The following is a 17,533-nucleotide window of genomic DNA, read 5'->3' on the forward strand; positions in this document are numbered from 1 at the left end:
AGATCTGGTTAAATGTGATTTTTAGGATTGATTAGAAGCTAGTAAGATTAGTAGTTGTATTCAAGTTAAGGCAGAAGAACGCCTTTTCCAATTTATTTTCTTCTTTCAGGTGAAAGGAAGTGAGAGATTTTTTCCCCAGAAAATAAAATGTTGACTTTAGTTCTAGTCATTTTTAATGTGGGACTGGAAATGTGGATGCTTATGACAGATTCCTAGATAACACAACTGTTTTGTTCTTTCTTTGGGGACTTGGATGTTGTAAATCTAAAAATATGCAAATGCCACTGGGGAGTCTTATTGGGGATCTGAAGAAAGAGGGAGAAATCAGCCCCAAATTGACTGTGCTCTCTCCAGGCTTGTTTCTCCCTCTTTCTCCAGATCCCCAATAAGACTCCCCACTGGCACAGCTAGAGGGTTAAGATCTCAGCTGAGGGGTCAAGTCAAGACCTCCAGCACCCTCTCTGTCAAACCAATGCTTTGTGTCCCTGCCCAAGTAGCTGACACACGCACACACGCACGCACACACGCACACGCGCACACACGCACACGCGCACACGCGCACACACGCACACACACACACACACACACACACACACACTTTCAGATTTCATTTATATACAAACACACACCTGGGGAAGGTTGGTACAGATTTACTAGCTATGCCCCCTTCTGCCCAGAGTATAAAGTAGTTTCCACTGTCACCAATCCCTCTTATCAGCTACTATAAGACCCTTAAAAAGGGTGCCCAATCCTACTGTGTAATGTTACTATATCCAAATGGTAGTTTTGACCAAGAGCACGGCTATTAAGGAGTGGCCTGTACAGTGTCACCAAATACATATGCAAGTACTTTAAGAGCTTAAATATGTCTCACAAATATCAGTCACAAAGATAGGCTTAAATATATTTAATAATAAATAATAAAAGAACAAGACAACACTCAGTCAATCAACACAGTTACTTCAGATTTCAAAATCACAGGAAATATTTTAAAACAACATTGCAGGACAGTCTCAAATAAATACAGAAAACATCTAAACTAATATTTACTAAAGTCCTACCTATATATAAAACAAATTACTGTACTCTAGTTACTTACTATTAGCAAGGCAAGTGCAGATGGTGATGGTGAGTGGATGTTCTTGCTAGGTCCAAGATAAAATACAAAATGCATGGTCTCTCTCTGAGAAAGTTCTTAAATTAATATCACATTTTACTACTGGGTTGGCCTGGATGACATCACTTTTTGTCACTTGCCTTCAGTTCCCAGGCTAAACCAGAAACTATTAGGATTTAACATCTCTGTGTTAAAAATATATACCTCTCATGTTTGCCAGATATTGTAAGTCATAAAACAATAAAACACTTTACATTTTAAACCTAGTAATTACTTTTCTTTCATGACAATAGAAAAACTTCTAGTTGTAGACATTGTGTCTACTACTGAACTGAAACTGAGAGATAGCATCTTTTGCTTATGGCCCAGCTATAAAGTAACTTAACCTTAACTATTCTTAAGTTATGCAAGTTAATATTCCATGTTCCAGCAGGGTATGCTGTGGTTACATTCTTGAAGCTCAGTACGTAACATACAGTTCTGTATAAATCATATCAATGTTTACAAATGACATAGAATTATTTAAAAATTCCAGATAGCTGGGCTGGCAGCGTGACATCCCCCCCCCCCCCATGAAAACTCAAGCTAGTTTTTCAAGTGACCGTTGAGAAACATCGCTTGAGAGGGTTGAGTCTATCTGGGAATACCTTACATCATGCCCTGTCTTGAGAGTCCATCTGCATTGGCATTGCTAACCCCACTGCAGTGCTGCACTGTCATATTATATACTTGCAACCCTAGGCTCTACCTTAGTAACTTGGCATTTTGCTGGTTGGCTTGATGTAGCCATGTTAAGGGACTATAGACTGTTAAATAATGCTGAAGTTTCTGCAGTGGCCACACTATGGCTAGGCATTCCTTTTCTATAACTGCATAGCATTCCTCCCTGGGCTGGAGCCTATGACTGAGATATACCACTGGGTGCTCTTCTCCTTCTGAGGAGACCCAGCTAAGTACAGACCCTACCCCATGGTTTAAAGCATCCACCTGCACAACAAATTATTGGCTGCAATCTGGACTGGCTAACACAGGGGGTCCACCCAACGCTCCTTTAAGCTTCTGGAATGCCTGCTCACATGCTGGGGTCCACACTACCTTATCTGACTTGTTTTTCTTTGTCAGGTCTGTGAGGGGAGCAGCTATGGTACTATAATTTCAGACAAACTTTCTGTAGTACCCCACTGTCCCTAAGAATGCCCTCACCTGCTTTTTGGTAATGGGGCAGGCCATGCTTGAATGGTTTCCACTTTGGCAGGTTCTGGCCTGATCTTACCACTCCCCACTCTATGTCCCAGGTAGGAGACCTCTGCCATACCCACCTGACATTTGAAGGGCTTAATGGTCAGCCTTGCCCGCTGTAGTGTGCCCAGCACCTCCCTGACATGCTGAAGGTGCTCTTGCCAGGAATGGCTGTAGATGGCAATATCATCTAGGTAAGCAAGGGCAAAATCTCCTGCTCCTGCTAGGATATGATCGACCAGCCTCTGGAAAGTCGCTGGGGATTCTTTCATCCCAAAGGGCATCTTCATGAACTCATACAAGACAAAAGGAGTCACAAAGGCTGACCTCTGTCTAGCACTGGATGTCAAGGGCACCTGCCAGTAACCTTTAGTAAGATCAGTGTTGGTAAGATACTTAGCCCCACCCAGCTGCTCTAGGGCTTTATCTGTCCTAGGCATGGGGTAAGCATCTGATTATGTGTGACTATTTAATTTCCTGTAGTCCACACAGAACCTGGTGCTGCCATCTTCCTTTGGTACCAGCACCACTAGAGAGGCCCAGCGACTGCTGGACTCCTAGATTATGCCTAGTTCCAACATTTCCTATATTTCCTCCCTCCCAATCTGTTTGACTCCCTCAGGCACCCTATAAAGGGCCTGCATAATAGGCCTTTGGGGTCCTGTATCCACATGGTGTTTCCCAGTAAATATGTCCCCAAACTCCTGTAACACTGCTTGGATTTCTCGAACCTGGGTACGGGATAGCTGCTGGGACATTGCTATCCCTTCCACTGAGGTGTCAGTTTGAGTCTCACTGAGGAGATAAGTCAACAAATCCCCTCAGACTCCTCCTGCCATCCACTGCAAATACTCAGTACAAGGACCTCCCTAACATGGTAAGGTTTTATCATGTTAACATGGTACAATTTGTGCCCCTGCCTCCTGCCTAGCAGTTCTACCATGTAGTTAACATCACTGACCTTCCTTACCACTTTGTAGAGTCCCTCACAAGCTGCCTGCAGCTTGCTATGTCTGACAGGAATGAGAACCATTACCTGCTGCCTTACAGCATACTCTCTAGCTTGAGCATTCCTGTCATACCAGTCCTTTTTCCTGCTGTTGGGCTTCACCAGGTTCTCCTGGGCCATGCCCATGAGTTACCTGAGCCTTGCCCTGAGGTTTAGGACATGTGCCACAAGAGACTACTTTTGAGATTCCCACTCACCCTCCCACTCATCTCAAATTAAATCTAGAGTTCCCCTCACCCTATGCCCATACAGCAACTCAAAGGGTCAAAAACCTGATGATTCCTGGGGCACCTCTCTGTAAGCAAACAGATGGGACAACTATTTGTCCCACTCCCTCTTAAACTGCTCTGCAAATGCCTGTAGCATTGTCTTGAGTGTAGAGTTTAACCTCTCAAAAAGAGCATTAGTCTGGGGATATTAGGGGGTGGTCTTTAGGTACTTCACCCCACAGTGCTTCCACAGACAAGCCAGCAGGTCTGACATGAAATTGATGCCGCTGTCAGTCAGTATTTCTTTAGGGAAACCTACCCTGATGAAAATCTCTAATAAAACATTTGTCATTTTTTCTGCCTCAATGGAGGACAGAGCCACAGCCTTATGATGTCCAGTACCATAATCTACTACCACTAGGATATACTTTTTCCCTGTGGAACTTGGGGTACTCAGAGGCCCCACAATATCCATAGCTACCCTCTGAAATGGCTCCTCAATTACAGGCAAAGGCATTAAAGGAACGTTCACCTTGTCTCCTGCCTTGCCTACCTTTTGGCACTGCTCACAGGTCCTGCAGTACCCTGTTACATCTCTGGAAATCCCAGGCCAATAAATGTTCTGCATAATATGTCTCTTGGTATGCTTTATGCCCATATGCCTGCAAAGGGAATATCATGGGCTATGGCTACAAGTGCCAGATGGTAGGCTCTGGGTAAGATCAGACCATAAACTAATCTCACTGGATATTCACATCCCGACCCCACCCCTTGCCCAGAAAACCACAGTGAAAAACTTCTCTAAAGCAAATTTCACACTCCTCAAAACTGAGGTGGAATCCTTCAAAGCCCCCGAGCCTGTGGAAAATACGTCCCAGACCACAGAATCCTTTATAAACGCATTCTATGAACACCTTCAGGAATGCATGGATCATGCGATCCCAAATAAAACCAAGACCCAATCCTCCAAGCATGAGCGTCCTGTCTGGTGGACCCCAGCCATAAACAAACTATACAATAGAAGGAGGAAGCTACTAAATGATAGAGCAAAATCCCAAAAAAGGGAAGGCATCACTGATCAGTATTAGCAAAAAACTACGGGCACACATAAAATTGTCTAAGGCCAGCTTCGAGAGAAAAATTGCACAGGACACTAAGGATAATCACAAGGCTTTCTTTAGTTATGTTAGGAACCTGGGTGGGAATTCCCAGATATGCTCAGAATTAGTCCAAAATGGCAAAAAATACACCGAACCCACAGACATTGCCAATATCCTAGCTGACAGGTTCAGCGCAAACTTCTCTCCCCCCCTCCCCACCAAAAGGGCAAATATCTATCCCAGCAGAGTGCTGCCCCCCTGACATCTCAGATGCTCAGGTAAGAGCCGCCCTCTCCAAAGCAAAAAACACAGCATCAATGGGACCAGATGGTGTCCCGGGCTGCGTCCTACATAAACTCCAAGAAGAGCTAAACCCAAACATAAAACTACTGTTCAATCTCAGCCTTACTACAGGATATGTGCCCAAAGAGTGGTGTACAGCAACAGTGGTCCCTCTCCATAAAGGTGGTGCCTCAACGGATCCTGGAAACTATCGCCCCATAAGCCTGACTAGCTTGGTCTGCAAAGCTATGTAAAGGATCATCATGGACCTCATAAATAAAGATATTGGGGACCTACAAACACTGGATCCTACCCAGTTCGGCTTTGTTAAGGGCAGACCCTGCCTCTTAAACCTGGTTGATTTCTTTGAAACAGTCATCAAGGCCATTGACAAGAGGAAGGTGGTCCACACAGCCTTCCTGGACCTCGCAGAAGCCTTCGATACAATACCCCACTCTGACATTATAGATAAGCTCACCAGTTTAAATATAAACCCCTATGTCACTAGATGGATTGCAAACTGGCTCAAGGACAGAACCCACATGGTTAGAATTGCTGGAGCCATGTCAGACTCCAAACCAGTTACAAGTGGTGTCCCACAAGGCTCAGTCCTGGGACCTCTCTTGTTCGGTATATATTTCTCGGAGGTACAGGCCAACATGGAAGGACTGTGGCTGACCAAGTTCGCAGATGACTGCAAACTGGGCGCCATAATCGACTCTCCAGCCGACACAAGCATCCTCCAAAAGGGCCTCATAGAAACAGACTACTGGTGCCAGAGCCATGGCCTCAAGCTAAATGCCAAAAAGTGTATAGTCATCCCCTTTGGCAAAAACAAAGTGCCCACAAATTACCACATAGGTGGTAATCCATTAAGTACAGAAGAAGTAATTAGGGACCTGGGGACCCAAGTTGATAGCAATCTCTCATTTGACAACCATGTAGCCAAAGTGGTTAGAAAAACATTTTATATAGCCCACCTAATCATGAAGGGATTCACATCTAGATCAGGGAAGGTCATCATGCCTCTTTACTCATCCCTCATCAGGCCCATAATTGAGTACAATGCCCCTTTTGGGATGTACCTTACCAGACACCTGCAGCAACTGGAAAGACCCCAAAGTACCTCACCAAGAGGATCAAAGGGCTCAAACAGATGCCATATGCTGCCCGGTTAAAGAAACTCCAGCTCTACTCAGTGGCATACCGCCTGTTCAGAGGCGATCTGTGCCTGATGTATAAAGCCATGTCCAACCCGGAATTAATGGACATGCTGCACCTCAGAAAATCCAAATCCCATTGAGCTATGCGCTTGAGAGACTTGAACCTCAGCACTGAAATAAATAGGACATGCTGGAGGGACAGATTCATAACCCAGAGGCTCCCTTCACTCTGGAATAAAATCCCAGTCCAGGTTAGGCAGAGTCCCTCATTGACTCTCTTCAAGAGGAATCTTGATGAGTGGATGGGAGATTGTAGGTTTACCCCGGGTATCACTTCTGTGTCACTGTTAGACAGAGGCACAGTATACTAACCTCGAAAAAGGGCATAGCAAAATAAATTTAAAATGGGTGGCGAAAGCCAAACACATTCTGGCTAGGCTTATAAATGCCCTAGAGCAGATAGCCTAGTATGAACCTATGAACCTACCAGCTGCTGTATTCTCTCACCCTCTAGCCCTCCCTTAGGGGTCCACTCTATACAGTAACCCTTTGTCCCAGTATACAGATTCCCCTTCCCTTGAGAATGAGGTGTCCCACTAGCTAACTCCTTCAGGTCTTGTAATGTAGGGTCTGACAGCTGAGCCTGTCTCAACTCTCTCTTAGTAACCCTTCCCAGCTCCCCTTCCACAGGAAGTCTGGTATCCTGTGACAGTGGTGCCTCACTGTCATCCTGGGTACTACTACTCACCTTTGCCCTTGCAGTCACTCTGTCCAAGGAACATCAGTACACACAAGCAGCTGTGGCTCACCTTCAGTCTCACTGCTTACAGGGTAGATCCCCCCCTGAAGTAACCACCTCACCAGCCCTAGCTGCAAGTGTATGGTCTGTTTGGGTCTCCCTCAGGCTACCAGATCCACATGCTTTTCTCCAAGCCTGACTGGATATAACTGCATGCACACATGGTACTACATTATCAAAATCATTCCCTATCAGGACATCTGCAGGGATATCCTCAAACACACCTACTTGCTGGCTTCCTTTTCCACCCTCCCAGTCAAGGTGAACCCTAGCCAAAGGTATTTGGAATGGCATCCCTCCGAAAGCTCTGACTGAAGTAGGCTATCCAAGCAAGTAGTGCTCCTCTGTAACCATTGCAGGCTTCACAATGGTTAGGTCAGAAGCTGTGTCTCCCTTAGCAGTGGCCTCTTTCCCATCCACTAAGATAGGATACAACCTCTTGTGGTAGTTTGGTACCCTTGTTGTCTCGAGACAATTTACTGCTGGCATTTTGTCATTCCCACTTACCAACTTTCCCACCTTTTGTTCCCCACCTTGCCTCCATGGACATGTATATGCTACATGGCCCACTGGCTGCATTTAAAATATGTAACCCTTAGACCCAGACATGTACCTGGAATAGTGGCTTCCCCTACTACTGGTGGATTCTGTTGGGGCAGTCTGGACTCCCCACCATGGGTTCCCTTAGAACCATGAGCAGCACTGGGTGTCCCTTTCCTATGCAGTGATTCCCTGCTTGTTCGGTATAGGTCTCCCTTCTTCCCCAACTCATGTCCTCAGGCAAAGTGCTAAGGACTAGTTCCCTCACCAAAAGGTCTGCCAGTCCTTCAAAAGTGGTGACTTGACATCCGCTCACCCACCTATGAAAATAAGTGCTTAGTTCAGCAATATATTCACACACACTTTCATCTGCCTTGTGTCTATGTTCACAAAACATTTTTCTATAAGCTTCAGGTGATAATTTAAAGCATTCTAACAAACACATTTTGACATTATTATAATTTAAGCAATCAGTATCAAGCAATTTAGAAATAACAGTTACAGCTTTATCATGGAGTAAGGGGGTCAGAAACCATACCCAGAGCCCTTGGTCAACATTACACTGTTTACATACCCTCTCAAACATATGAATGAAACTATCTTGTGGAAGAAATGTACTGACCTTTGTTGCTTCTGGGGTTTAGTTACTTGTTTCCCCATTACCTCCATGACCCTGGCAAAGAGTCAGCATCTCCTTTTCTTGTTGTCTCTGCCTCTCATTCTTCACAGCTTCCAGGCATCTCAGTTTCTCATTTTCCTTACCCTCTAGATGTTGTAGTTTATCATTTTCCTCAGCCTCCAGATGTCTCAGTCTCTCTGCTAGCTCTATTTCCAAACGCTTGGCCTCCAGCTCACTTCTCTTTAACTCCAGATGTATTTTTAAGTCCTCTGTGGAAAGGTTGAACTGTCCATTTTCTGAGAGTAGTACATTCGCAAGGCCAGTCTGATTGTCCTCCTGGCTGCTATCCTGTGATATAGCTGTGACTAAAGCTGCAATCATTTCTGCCTTAGTCAGGTTGGCATGCACCAGTCCTTTAGCTTGGCACATCTCCTCTGCTGACATGCTTGCCTGCTCTCCCTGACTAACTAAGCTAACAAAAAAATAAAACAATTGTGATATGAAACTCTGAATGTTCACTGCATGTCTGGTTGAGACTACAAACACCTTCAGTGACCACTGTACACAGCCTACAGGAATTCAATATCCACACCACTACAAGCCAGTTAATACATGATCTGGCTATCTCATCACTGTCAATTAATATGTGATGTGGATATCTCACCACTGCCAACCAATTAATATGGGATGCCACTAAACTGGCCCATTAATCAAGAAGCCTCAGTCCTCACCACTGGCAACAGCTAGGGGACATACACATTGGGAAGATAACAAGTACACACACAGTAAAGTACAATTTCCCTTAAGAGCACACAGAGATCACAGTCAGTCTGGGGCTGGTTTCTCCCACTTTCTTCAGATCCACAATAAGACTCCTCACTGGCACAGCTATAGGGTTAAGATCTCAGCTGAGGAGCCAAGCCAAGACCTCCAGCACCCTATCTGCCCAACCAGTGCTTCATGTCCCTGCCCAAGTAGCTGACATGCACACGCACACGCACACGCACACGCAAACACGCACACACGCACACGTGCACACGCGCACACACACCTGGGGAAGGCTGGTACAGGTTTACTAGCTATGCCCCCTTCTGCCCAGACTATAAGGTAGTTTCCACTGTCACCAACCTTTCTTATCAGATACTAAAAGGGTTTCCAATCCTACTGTGTAATGTTACTATATCCCAATGGTAGTTTTGACCAAGAGCAAAGCTATTTAGGAGTGTCCTGTACAGTGTCACCAAATACATATGCAAGTACTCTAAGAGTTTAAATATGTCTCATAAATATCAGCCACAAAGATAGGTTTAAATATCATATCATGTGAAGAACAGGTGGGAAAAAAAGAGTCTGTTCTGCAGGAGGAGGAACTGCCATCTGTGATGAATGATATTAAGAGCCCATTTGTCTCAAACAATATGTTGCCAAAGAGTAAAATGGAGATTCAGACATTCTGGAAGAGAAAAAGGGCCAGGGTGGGAGGGGCCACAAGATCTCTTGAATAGTCATTAAGACTTGTTAGATTGTGCTTGGTTTTGGGAGATTTGAGACTTCTTTTTATAACCCCCCCCCCTTGCAACTCTTCTTAAATGTCTGTTCAGCTGAATTTTGTTTTCTTGCCAAAACTGGGTGAGGAAAAAGAAAATCCCTTGGACAATTTGGAAAAAGAGGCTAAATAACTTAAAGAGATTCCCTATATCAGCTTACCACTTTCATCACACTTTGTTATCATCTCTGCAGCAGAGGGGGACAAATACTAAATCTCTATCCAAGGGAGAATTTAAAATCTCATTTTTAGCTTCATTTGAAAGGTTCTGAGAATGCAGCCATGCAAACCTCCCTAAAACAGTACCAGTACGGCTATAGCCTTGGAAGAAGTATCAACAGAGTCACACACACACACACACACACACACACACTGAAAACAATGAATAGTGAGTGACCTGTGCAGAAGAAACTAAGTTATTTAAAGCAGCTTTTTTTCACAAGAAGAAACTGTAGATAAAACGTCCCTAATACTTTCACAATATGTCAAGAAACTTTAACATATAAACCTGACAATTTAAAATTTTGAAAATCAAAGTTGCAGAAGTATACGTTTTCCCATACCTGTCAATAATTTTTCCATCCTTATCAGAAAGAGTAGGATTGGAAATAAGCATCAGTGAATTCAACTAAAGCTGCTGGGTCGGGTTTGGGAATACTGTAAAAAATTAAAAGACTGAGAACTTTATACAGCTTATCAACATTTCAGGGACAGCTGGATGCCTTTCAGAAAAGTTGCAGGCAATAAGGCACACAGACAGGACAGGACAAGTGGATATAGGTTCTGGAAAATCCCTCTGTAACAACTGAGTATTTTCTAAGGGACTGAGAAACCTCAGTGTTCTTCCACTGAAAATACTGAGATATTCTACCAATAGTCTCAGAGAAAAAGAACACCCCCCCCCCCCATAGGGAGAATCAGAAACTGAGCTCAACAATGAGTCTGAATCAGAAATATGACAAAACTCTGACTTCATGACTGCATCTTCCTGCTCAGATTCAGAATCTTGAATCTCTTCAGGGAAAGAGGCATCCCTCTTTCTTTTACCAGAAACTAGTCTACAAGAAGGATCAATAGCCTGAAATAAAACCCAAGCCATTCCCAGTAAACTACTCCTATCCAAAGAAATTTGCAAAAGAGTAGATACATGTCCATCACCATTGCAAATAAGAAAGGGCTCAGAGCTGATCCTTGACGTAATCCCACGTCCACCTTAAACGCATCCGTCACTCCTACTGCAGACCTCACCACTGTCACACTACCCTCATACATATCCTGTACCACTCTTACATACTTCTTTGATACTCCCGACTTCCTCATACAATACCACAACTTCTCTCCAGGCACCCTATCATATGCTTTCTCCAAGTCCACAAAGACACAATACAACTCTTTCTAACCTTCTCTGTACTTCTCCATCAACACTCTCAGAGCAAACATCGCATCTGTAGTGCTCTTTCCTGACATGAAACCATATTGCTGCTCACTAATCATCATCTCCCTTCCTAACCTAGCTTCCACTACTCTTTCCCATAACTTCATGCTGTGACTGATCAATTTTATCCCTCTGTAGTTACTACAACTCTGCACATCACACTTATTCTTACCAATTGGTACCAAAACACTTCTCTACTACTCAGGCATCCTCTCACTTTCCAATATTTCATTAAACAATCTGGTTAAAAACTCCACTGCCATCTCTCCTAAATATCTCCATGCTTCTACAGGTATGTCATCTGGACCAACAGCATTTCCATTCTTCATCCTCTTCATTGTTGTCCTTACTTCTTTCTTGCTAATCTGTTGCAATTCCTGATTCACTATCCCAACGTCATCCAACGTTCTTTCTCTCTCATTCTCTTCATTCATCAGCCCCTCAAAGTACTCTTTCCATCTGCTCAACATGCTCTCCTCGCTTGTAAATAAGTTTCCCTCATTATCCTTTATTACCCTTATCTGCTGCACATCTTTCCCAGCTTGGTCCCTCTGTCTAGCCAATCAGTACAGGTCCTTTTCTCCCTCCTTAGTGTCCAACCTTTCATACAACTCTTCATATGCCTTATCCTTAGTCTTCACCACCTCTCTCTTTGCCATGCACCTCATCTCCTTATACTCATGTCTACTTTCTACATCTCTCTGACAATCCCACTTCTTTTTTCACTAACCTCTTTCATTGTATACTCTCTTGTTCCTCCTCGTTCCACCACTAGGTCTCCTTGTCCCCCTCCCTCTGTCCAGATGTCACAGCAAGCACCTTTCTAGCTGTCTCCCTTACCAGCTCTGCTGTAGTTACCCAGCTATTCGGTAACTCCACTGCCACACAGTGCCTGTCTTAACTCTTTCTTGAACTCCACCTCACAATCACCCTTTTTCAATTTCCACCTTTTGATCCTTGGCACTGCCTTCACACTCCTCCTCCTCTTCTTGATCACCAACTTCATCCTCCAGACCACCATCCTATGCTGCCTAACTACACTTTCCCCTGCCACCACTTTACAGTCTCCAATCTCCTTCAGGCTGACACTCCTACATAGGATATAATCCATCTGTGTGCATCCTCCTCCACTCTTGTACGTCACCTTGTGCTCCTCCCCCTTCTTAAAATACATATTTACTACAGCCATGTCCATCTTTTTCACAAAGTCAACTACCATCTGCCCTTCTGCATTCCTCTCCTTATGACAATACCTACCCACCACTGCCTCATCCCCTCTGTTCCCTTCATCAACATGCCCAGTAAAATATGCTCCAATCACCACTCTCTCACCCTTGGGTACACTCATCACCACTTTATCCAACTCGCTCCAAACTTTCTTTCTCATCCATCGCACACTCAACTTGTGGCGCATATGCACTAACATTCATCATCACACCATCATTTTCCAGCTTCATAAACATCACTCCATCTGACACTCTTTTCATCTCCAAGGCACTCTTGGCATACTGTTCCTTTAGGATAACCCCAGCCCCATTTCTCCACCCATCCACACCATGCTAGAACAATTTGAACCTGCCTCCGATACACCTGGTCTTACTCCCATATCATTTGGTTTTTTTGCACGCACAATATATAAACCTTCCTTCTCTGCATCATATCAGCTAGCTCTCTCTCTCTATACAAGTCATACTGCCATCATTCAAAGTTCCTACCCTCACTACTACACTCCTAACCCTCCTCCTCTCTTCATAGCAAATGCTATTAAAACTACCAGTCCACAAAAGTTACTTGTTGACTGGAATAAAAAACAATAAAAAGCACTTTCAAACACTACAGACCCACAGTGGAAAAAATAAATACAATTTCTCCACAGAAAATATGTTATCAGTTGGTTACACTAATTGACAGAAAAAAAGAGTGCTCCTATTAAAAGTATGCTACACTTTTGAGACTGTCAGTAAAAACATAACACTTCTAGCTTTAAAATAACTTTCATGAAGAGGAAAGCAATAAAACATCAGTAAATATAAGAAAATGGAAGGGATTTTCCCCAAAGAAAACGTATCTTCCCAGCAAAGGAAAGCACAGGCTGAATGCTGATCCTCAAATGCCTCAGTAGAGCATACTCTTCAGCACCAGGAAAGCTCTGAAGGGATTTGGGCCCAAACTTATCTTTTAGTCAGCTCAGCTTGAGTTGCTTGACAGTTTCGATGCATGGGAGGTGCCCTGAAGCTTTGGAACCTGTCTGACTGTTATATCCATGACAGGATATAACCCATATACTGTAGCTAAGGCTACTGCGGCAGTGATCAATATGAAGGACATTAATCATTTAGCTTCACTATTAGTTGGTGACAATATAACTTATCTCTATTGAAATCAAAATGTCTCACAATATACCTTATCTCTATTCAAATCAAACCTGTTATTGACCGATGTAGCAGAGCAATAAAGCTCATTGCTTTCACAATTGTGGACAACATATTTAGCTCAACTTATATAGCTACAGATATTATGAAATCCAGAATCACCACCATTTTATTTTTCTCCTGTCTTAAGATTCAGTTCATCTCTGTTACTCCTAGCTGTAATTCTAGCTGTAACAAATAATACTTTGAACCACAATGAACCCCTGAAATATACCTTGCTTTACAAATCACCTTGATATACAGTGTTTCATCTAATCAACCCTCTATAGTAAAACCTAAACAAAAATATAAAAAATAATAAATATATTAAATATTACAAACAAAAACAAAACTAATTAAATAGCAGGCAATTTTATGTCTAGAATGTTGTCTCATGGCACCAGGTAATCAAAAATGAATTAAAAATGGCCTCCAGCCTCTCAAAGTATATTACCACTATAAATACATTATCGCTCAGCACCAAACATTAAACATTTTAGCAATTTCCAACAGAACATAAACCCAATCAATATTTCTTTTCACTAATCAAATATTCTTCCTGTCAGAACCAGTTATAAATGGGTTGTGACTGAAAAGCATCCTTAGATCAACCCACCCACCTGGTTAACAAACAATAACAAAAATTAAATAAATACTTCCATCTAAATGAATAACACTTCTACCTCAAATGTGTATCTGATATGAATCATAATAATGTAGCACACTGCAACAGCATAAAAACTGCACACCCTTATAAACATTAACATTATAATCTAACAAAAAAAATCAGAAACAACATATTAAGAGTATACATTGTATACATTTTCATTTTACCCTATGTTTTCCCTCACTTATAGGTTCATAGGTTCATAGATTTGTACTAGGCTAGCTGCCCCCATGAGCCATTTTAACCCAAGCCAATTTCCCTTTTTGTGTTCAAAATAACCTCTACCATTTGGTTATAAACTGGCCATCCCCATCCTATGTTTGATAATTATATATTACCTCTATTGAGAATAATTGGGATCTTACCACAGATAATTTGAGGGGTACCATCCATGGGATAAAGCATTTAGGAACTGCCTCGTTCCACTAGTAGTACAGGAAGTGGTCCTGGGGTAAATTTTTCTGATTCATAGATCTAAGTTGCACTTGAATATAGACAGGGATAATCTTTGTTTTATGTGGAAAGGGACACATCCACAGCAGTGGTACCCTCTGTGAGATATACCTGTCCCTCCAAACTGTTCTGTTGATGTTGCAGAAGATGTTTAGATCACTAGAATAAGTATTTCTGATGTCATTTGACTTTTTGATGTGCAGTAAATCCACAAGCAATTGTCTGGAGGATGCCTTGTATGCCAGACACAGGTCAGCTCTTAGCAGTCTGTAGGATACAGAGTATAGTGACAGGGCTTTGAGTCAATCCATGTAGGACAAGTTTTTTAGGCCTTGTATCCTTTTAGTAAGATATCTCTGTGGCCATTCTAGTTGCTGCATGTGTTTGAACAGATAAATGCTAAAGAGGACCTAATGAGGGCTGAATAAATTCATCATTACCATGTAGAAACTGTATGCCCTATCTAATAATTATTCTATATCTTAGCAGAGGTTCCTTGTGCATAGAAATACAAATGTAACATGCAAGCAAAAATACATCAACATGAACTATATTATCAGCCTTTTAAACTCGCTTGCAACATATCCCTAGCACCAATATAATCACGAAGCTCATGGCACTTTAGCAACAGTACACCTTACTGAAATTATATTTTTGGTCGAATATAAACATTTGTTGATCCATATGAATAATGAATAATAAAAACATGGTATTTTTCAACAGTAATACACCCTTTTTTAAGTTTGGCCCATAAGGCTAATGCATACCTTTGCAAGATCATCATTATGGTGAAATATCTCAATGTTTTCAAGTGACATTCACAAATTATTACATCAACATGATCATGAGATATAACATTTAAAAAAGCTAAGGAGGCCTAGAGTAAGTCCTAGAGTTGTAGCATAGGTAAAACATTTGGCAGGCAATAGGACAAACAGGATTACAGTAAAAACAGGTCAGTCAGTTGAAAATATTGACTATAGTAGATATTACAGTAATCAGTAATATATCAGTCCTTTTAAATGTCTGTATCTGTGGCTGCGCTCTGGAAGGAAATGTTTGGCATTTTTACTGATGATACAATGTTGTTCAACAGGACTGATGCAAAAGAAAGTTTTCAAAAGATGGGAAGAGACATAAAAATTGGAGGAATGATCTTAAAACACAAATAATGTCTGAGAAGCAATTACACAGGAAAGGAGTACACCATGGTGACAACAAAAAAGCAACAATATGTGAAGGGGGCTAAGGTATCATATGGTTAAAAGGTAAGCAGACAGCCTGAGAAAGCAGAGTGAAAGGAGTGATGGAGGAATACCAGAATCTACAAAAAGAAATGTTACTAGTAGAAAATGAGAAGTTACTGTCCTGTTTTATATATAGTTTGCAAAACTACTTTTCTAGTATATTGAATGGGTCTAGACACAGCAAGAATATATTAATACAGATAGGTGAGAAGTAGTTTAGAGGAAGGTAAAACATTTTAAGGTCTGTATCAGAAGCTAAACAAATTAAAATAATTGAATGAGTATATTCTTCTGGAAAGGAAGTAGCTGGGGAGACATGACAGAAACATTCCGTTACTACAGAGGACTCAGAGTCCATCTGGTTATCATATTTAAAAAAAGAGAGACTTATGTGAGTAAGAATATGGGTATGCCAGGATGTCTCTGGGGAAATACAAAGATACATTATTTCACAATTAGGGTAGTAGATGACACAAAACAAAGCAAAAAAAAAAAAAAACATTCTGAAGTGGTGGTAGTCAAACACAATGCAGAATTCTAGAATCTGTGAGATATGTATAAAGCCTTCCTTATGAGGAAAAGCTGACCTGATAAGCTCATAGACCTGTCCTTCATCTCATAAATATGGTGAGCTATATGGCCTCTGTCTCTCATCAAAATTGCTTCATTGTGAAAATGGGTAATCATTTGAAATGGGAATAATACCACAATATATTTTGTGTTTCAAACACAAGTAGAGACCAATCAAGTCAAACTCAAAGCCAAGACTACTAGCAACCAATAACCTGAACCCCATGTTTTATCCTGCCAGAAAAAAACAGATATAGATATTCACTTCCATATACATGATATATAGTACAGTTATTTGCAGTTAGTATTAATTATTTATATTTTACATTCACTTAGTTTCCAAATGTTTCAAAATTCACCATACAACTATTATGGTTTTGAAACAAAGGCTCAGACTAACTAAGTAGGATTTAGAACAGGCAAAATCAATTTTGTAAAAATAATAATGATGTGATGCTGTCTAAATACTGTGCTACAACAAAAGTGCATAACAAAATGTAGACACAGTAAAACACATCTAAACATTTTGTGGCTTACACAAATGAGTTTTTTTTTTTTTTTTTTGAATATGAAACCCAGAAAGACAGTGTTTACTGATAAACCAGATATCAGTAGTTTTTCTGTAAGATAGGATGTAACAGATGACTTACAAATAGCCCCAAGCAGTTGAGAGAGAGAGAGAGAGACTGGTTACAAGGCAGATATATACTCTTAGATGGAATGCTAAGAACTAGGGCATTGAGATTTAGATCTAAAGTAATGCTGAGGAGAAACAGCTTGCAGCATAGGCACTTTAAGTGTAGCACTAATAATGAGCTGGCAGTGTGGAATGATGCACAGAAAGTGCTGCCTTTTGTTGGATTCCATCCAAGATGGCTGACTTGTGAAAAGCTCCTCTCAAACACTCTACAGTCATAAAAACAATTGGACAGGAAATAATTAACTGTTGAGGGGATAAAGGATTTTGTACATCATAAGACTTTAACTAAATGGGCTTTTCGTCTAAACCTGAATATCACAGCCTCCTGGGCAATTAGTTTCTTCCTTTCAGCAATGTATATTTATTATTTATTTATTTAATTATTTATTGACATTTGTTAGCCGGGTTTGTCCAACTGGGCTTGTGG

The sequence above is a fragment of the Protopterus annectens genome, chromosome 1.part0, assembly GCF_019279795.1.
Source record: "Protopterus annectens isolate FY-2018-M chromosome 1.part0, PAN1.0, whole genome shotgun sequence".
In the NCBI taxonomy this organism is placed as follows: Eukaryota; Metazoa; Chordata; order Ceratodontiformes; family Protopteridae; genus Protopterus; species Protopterus annectens.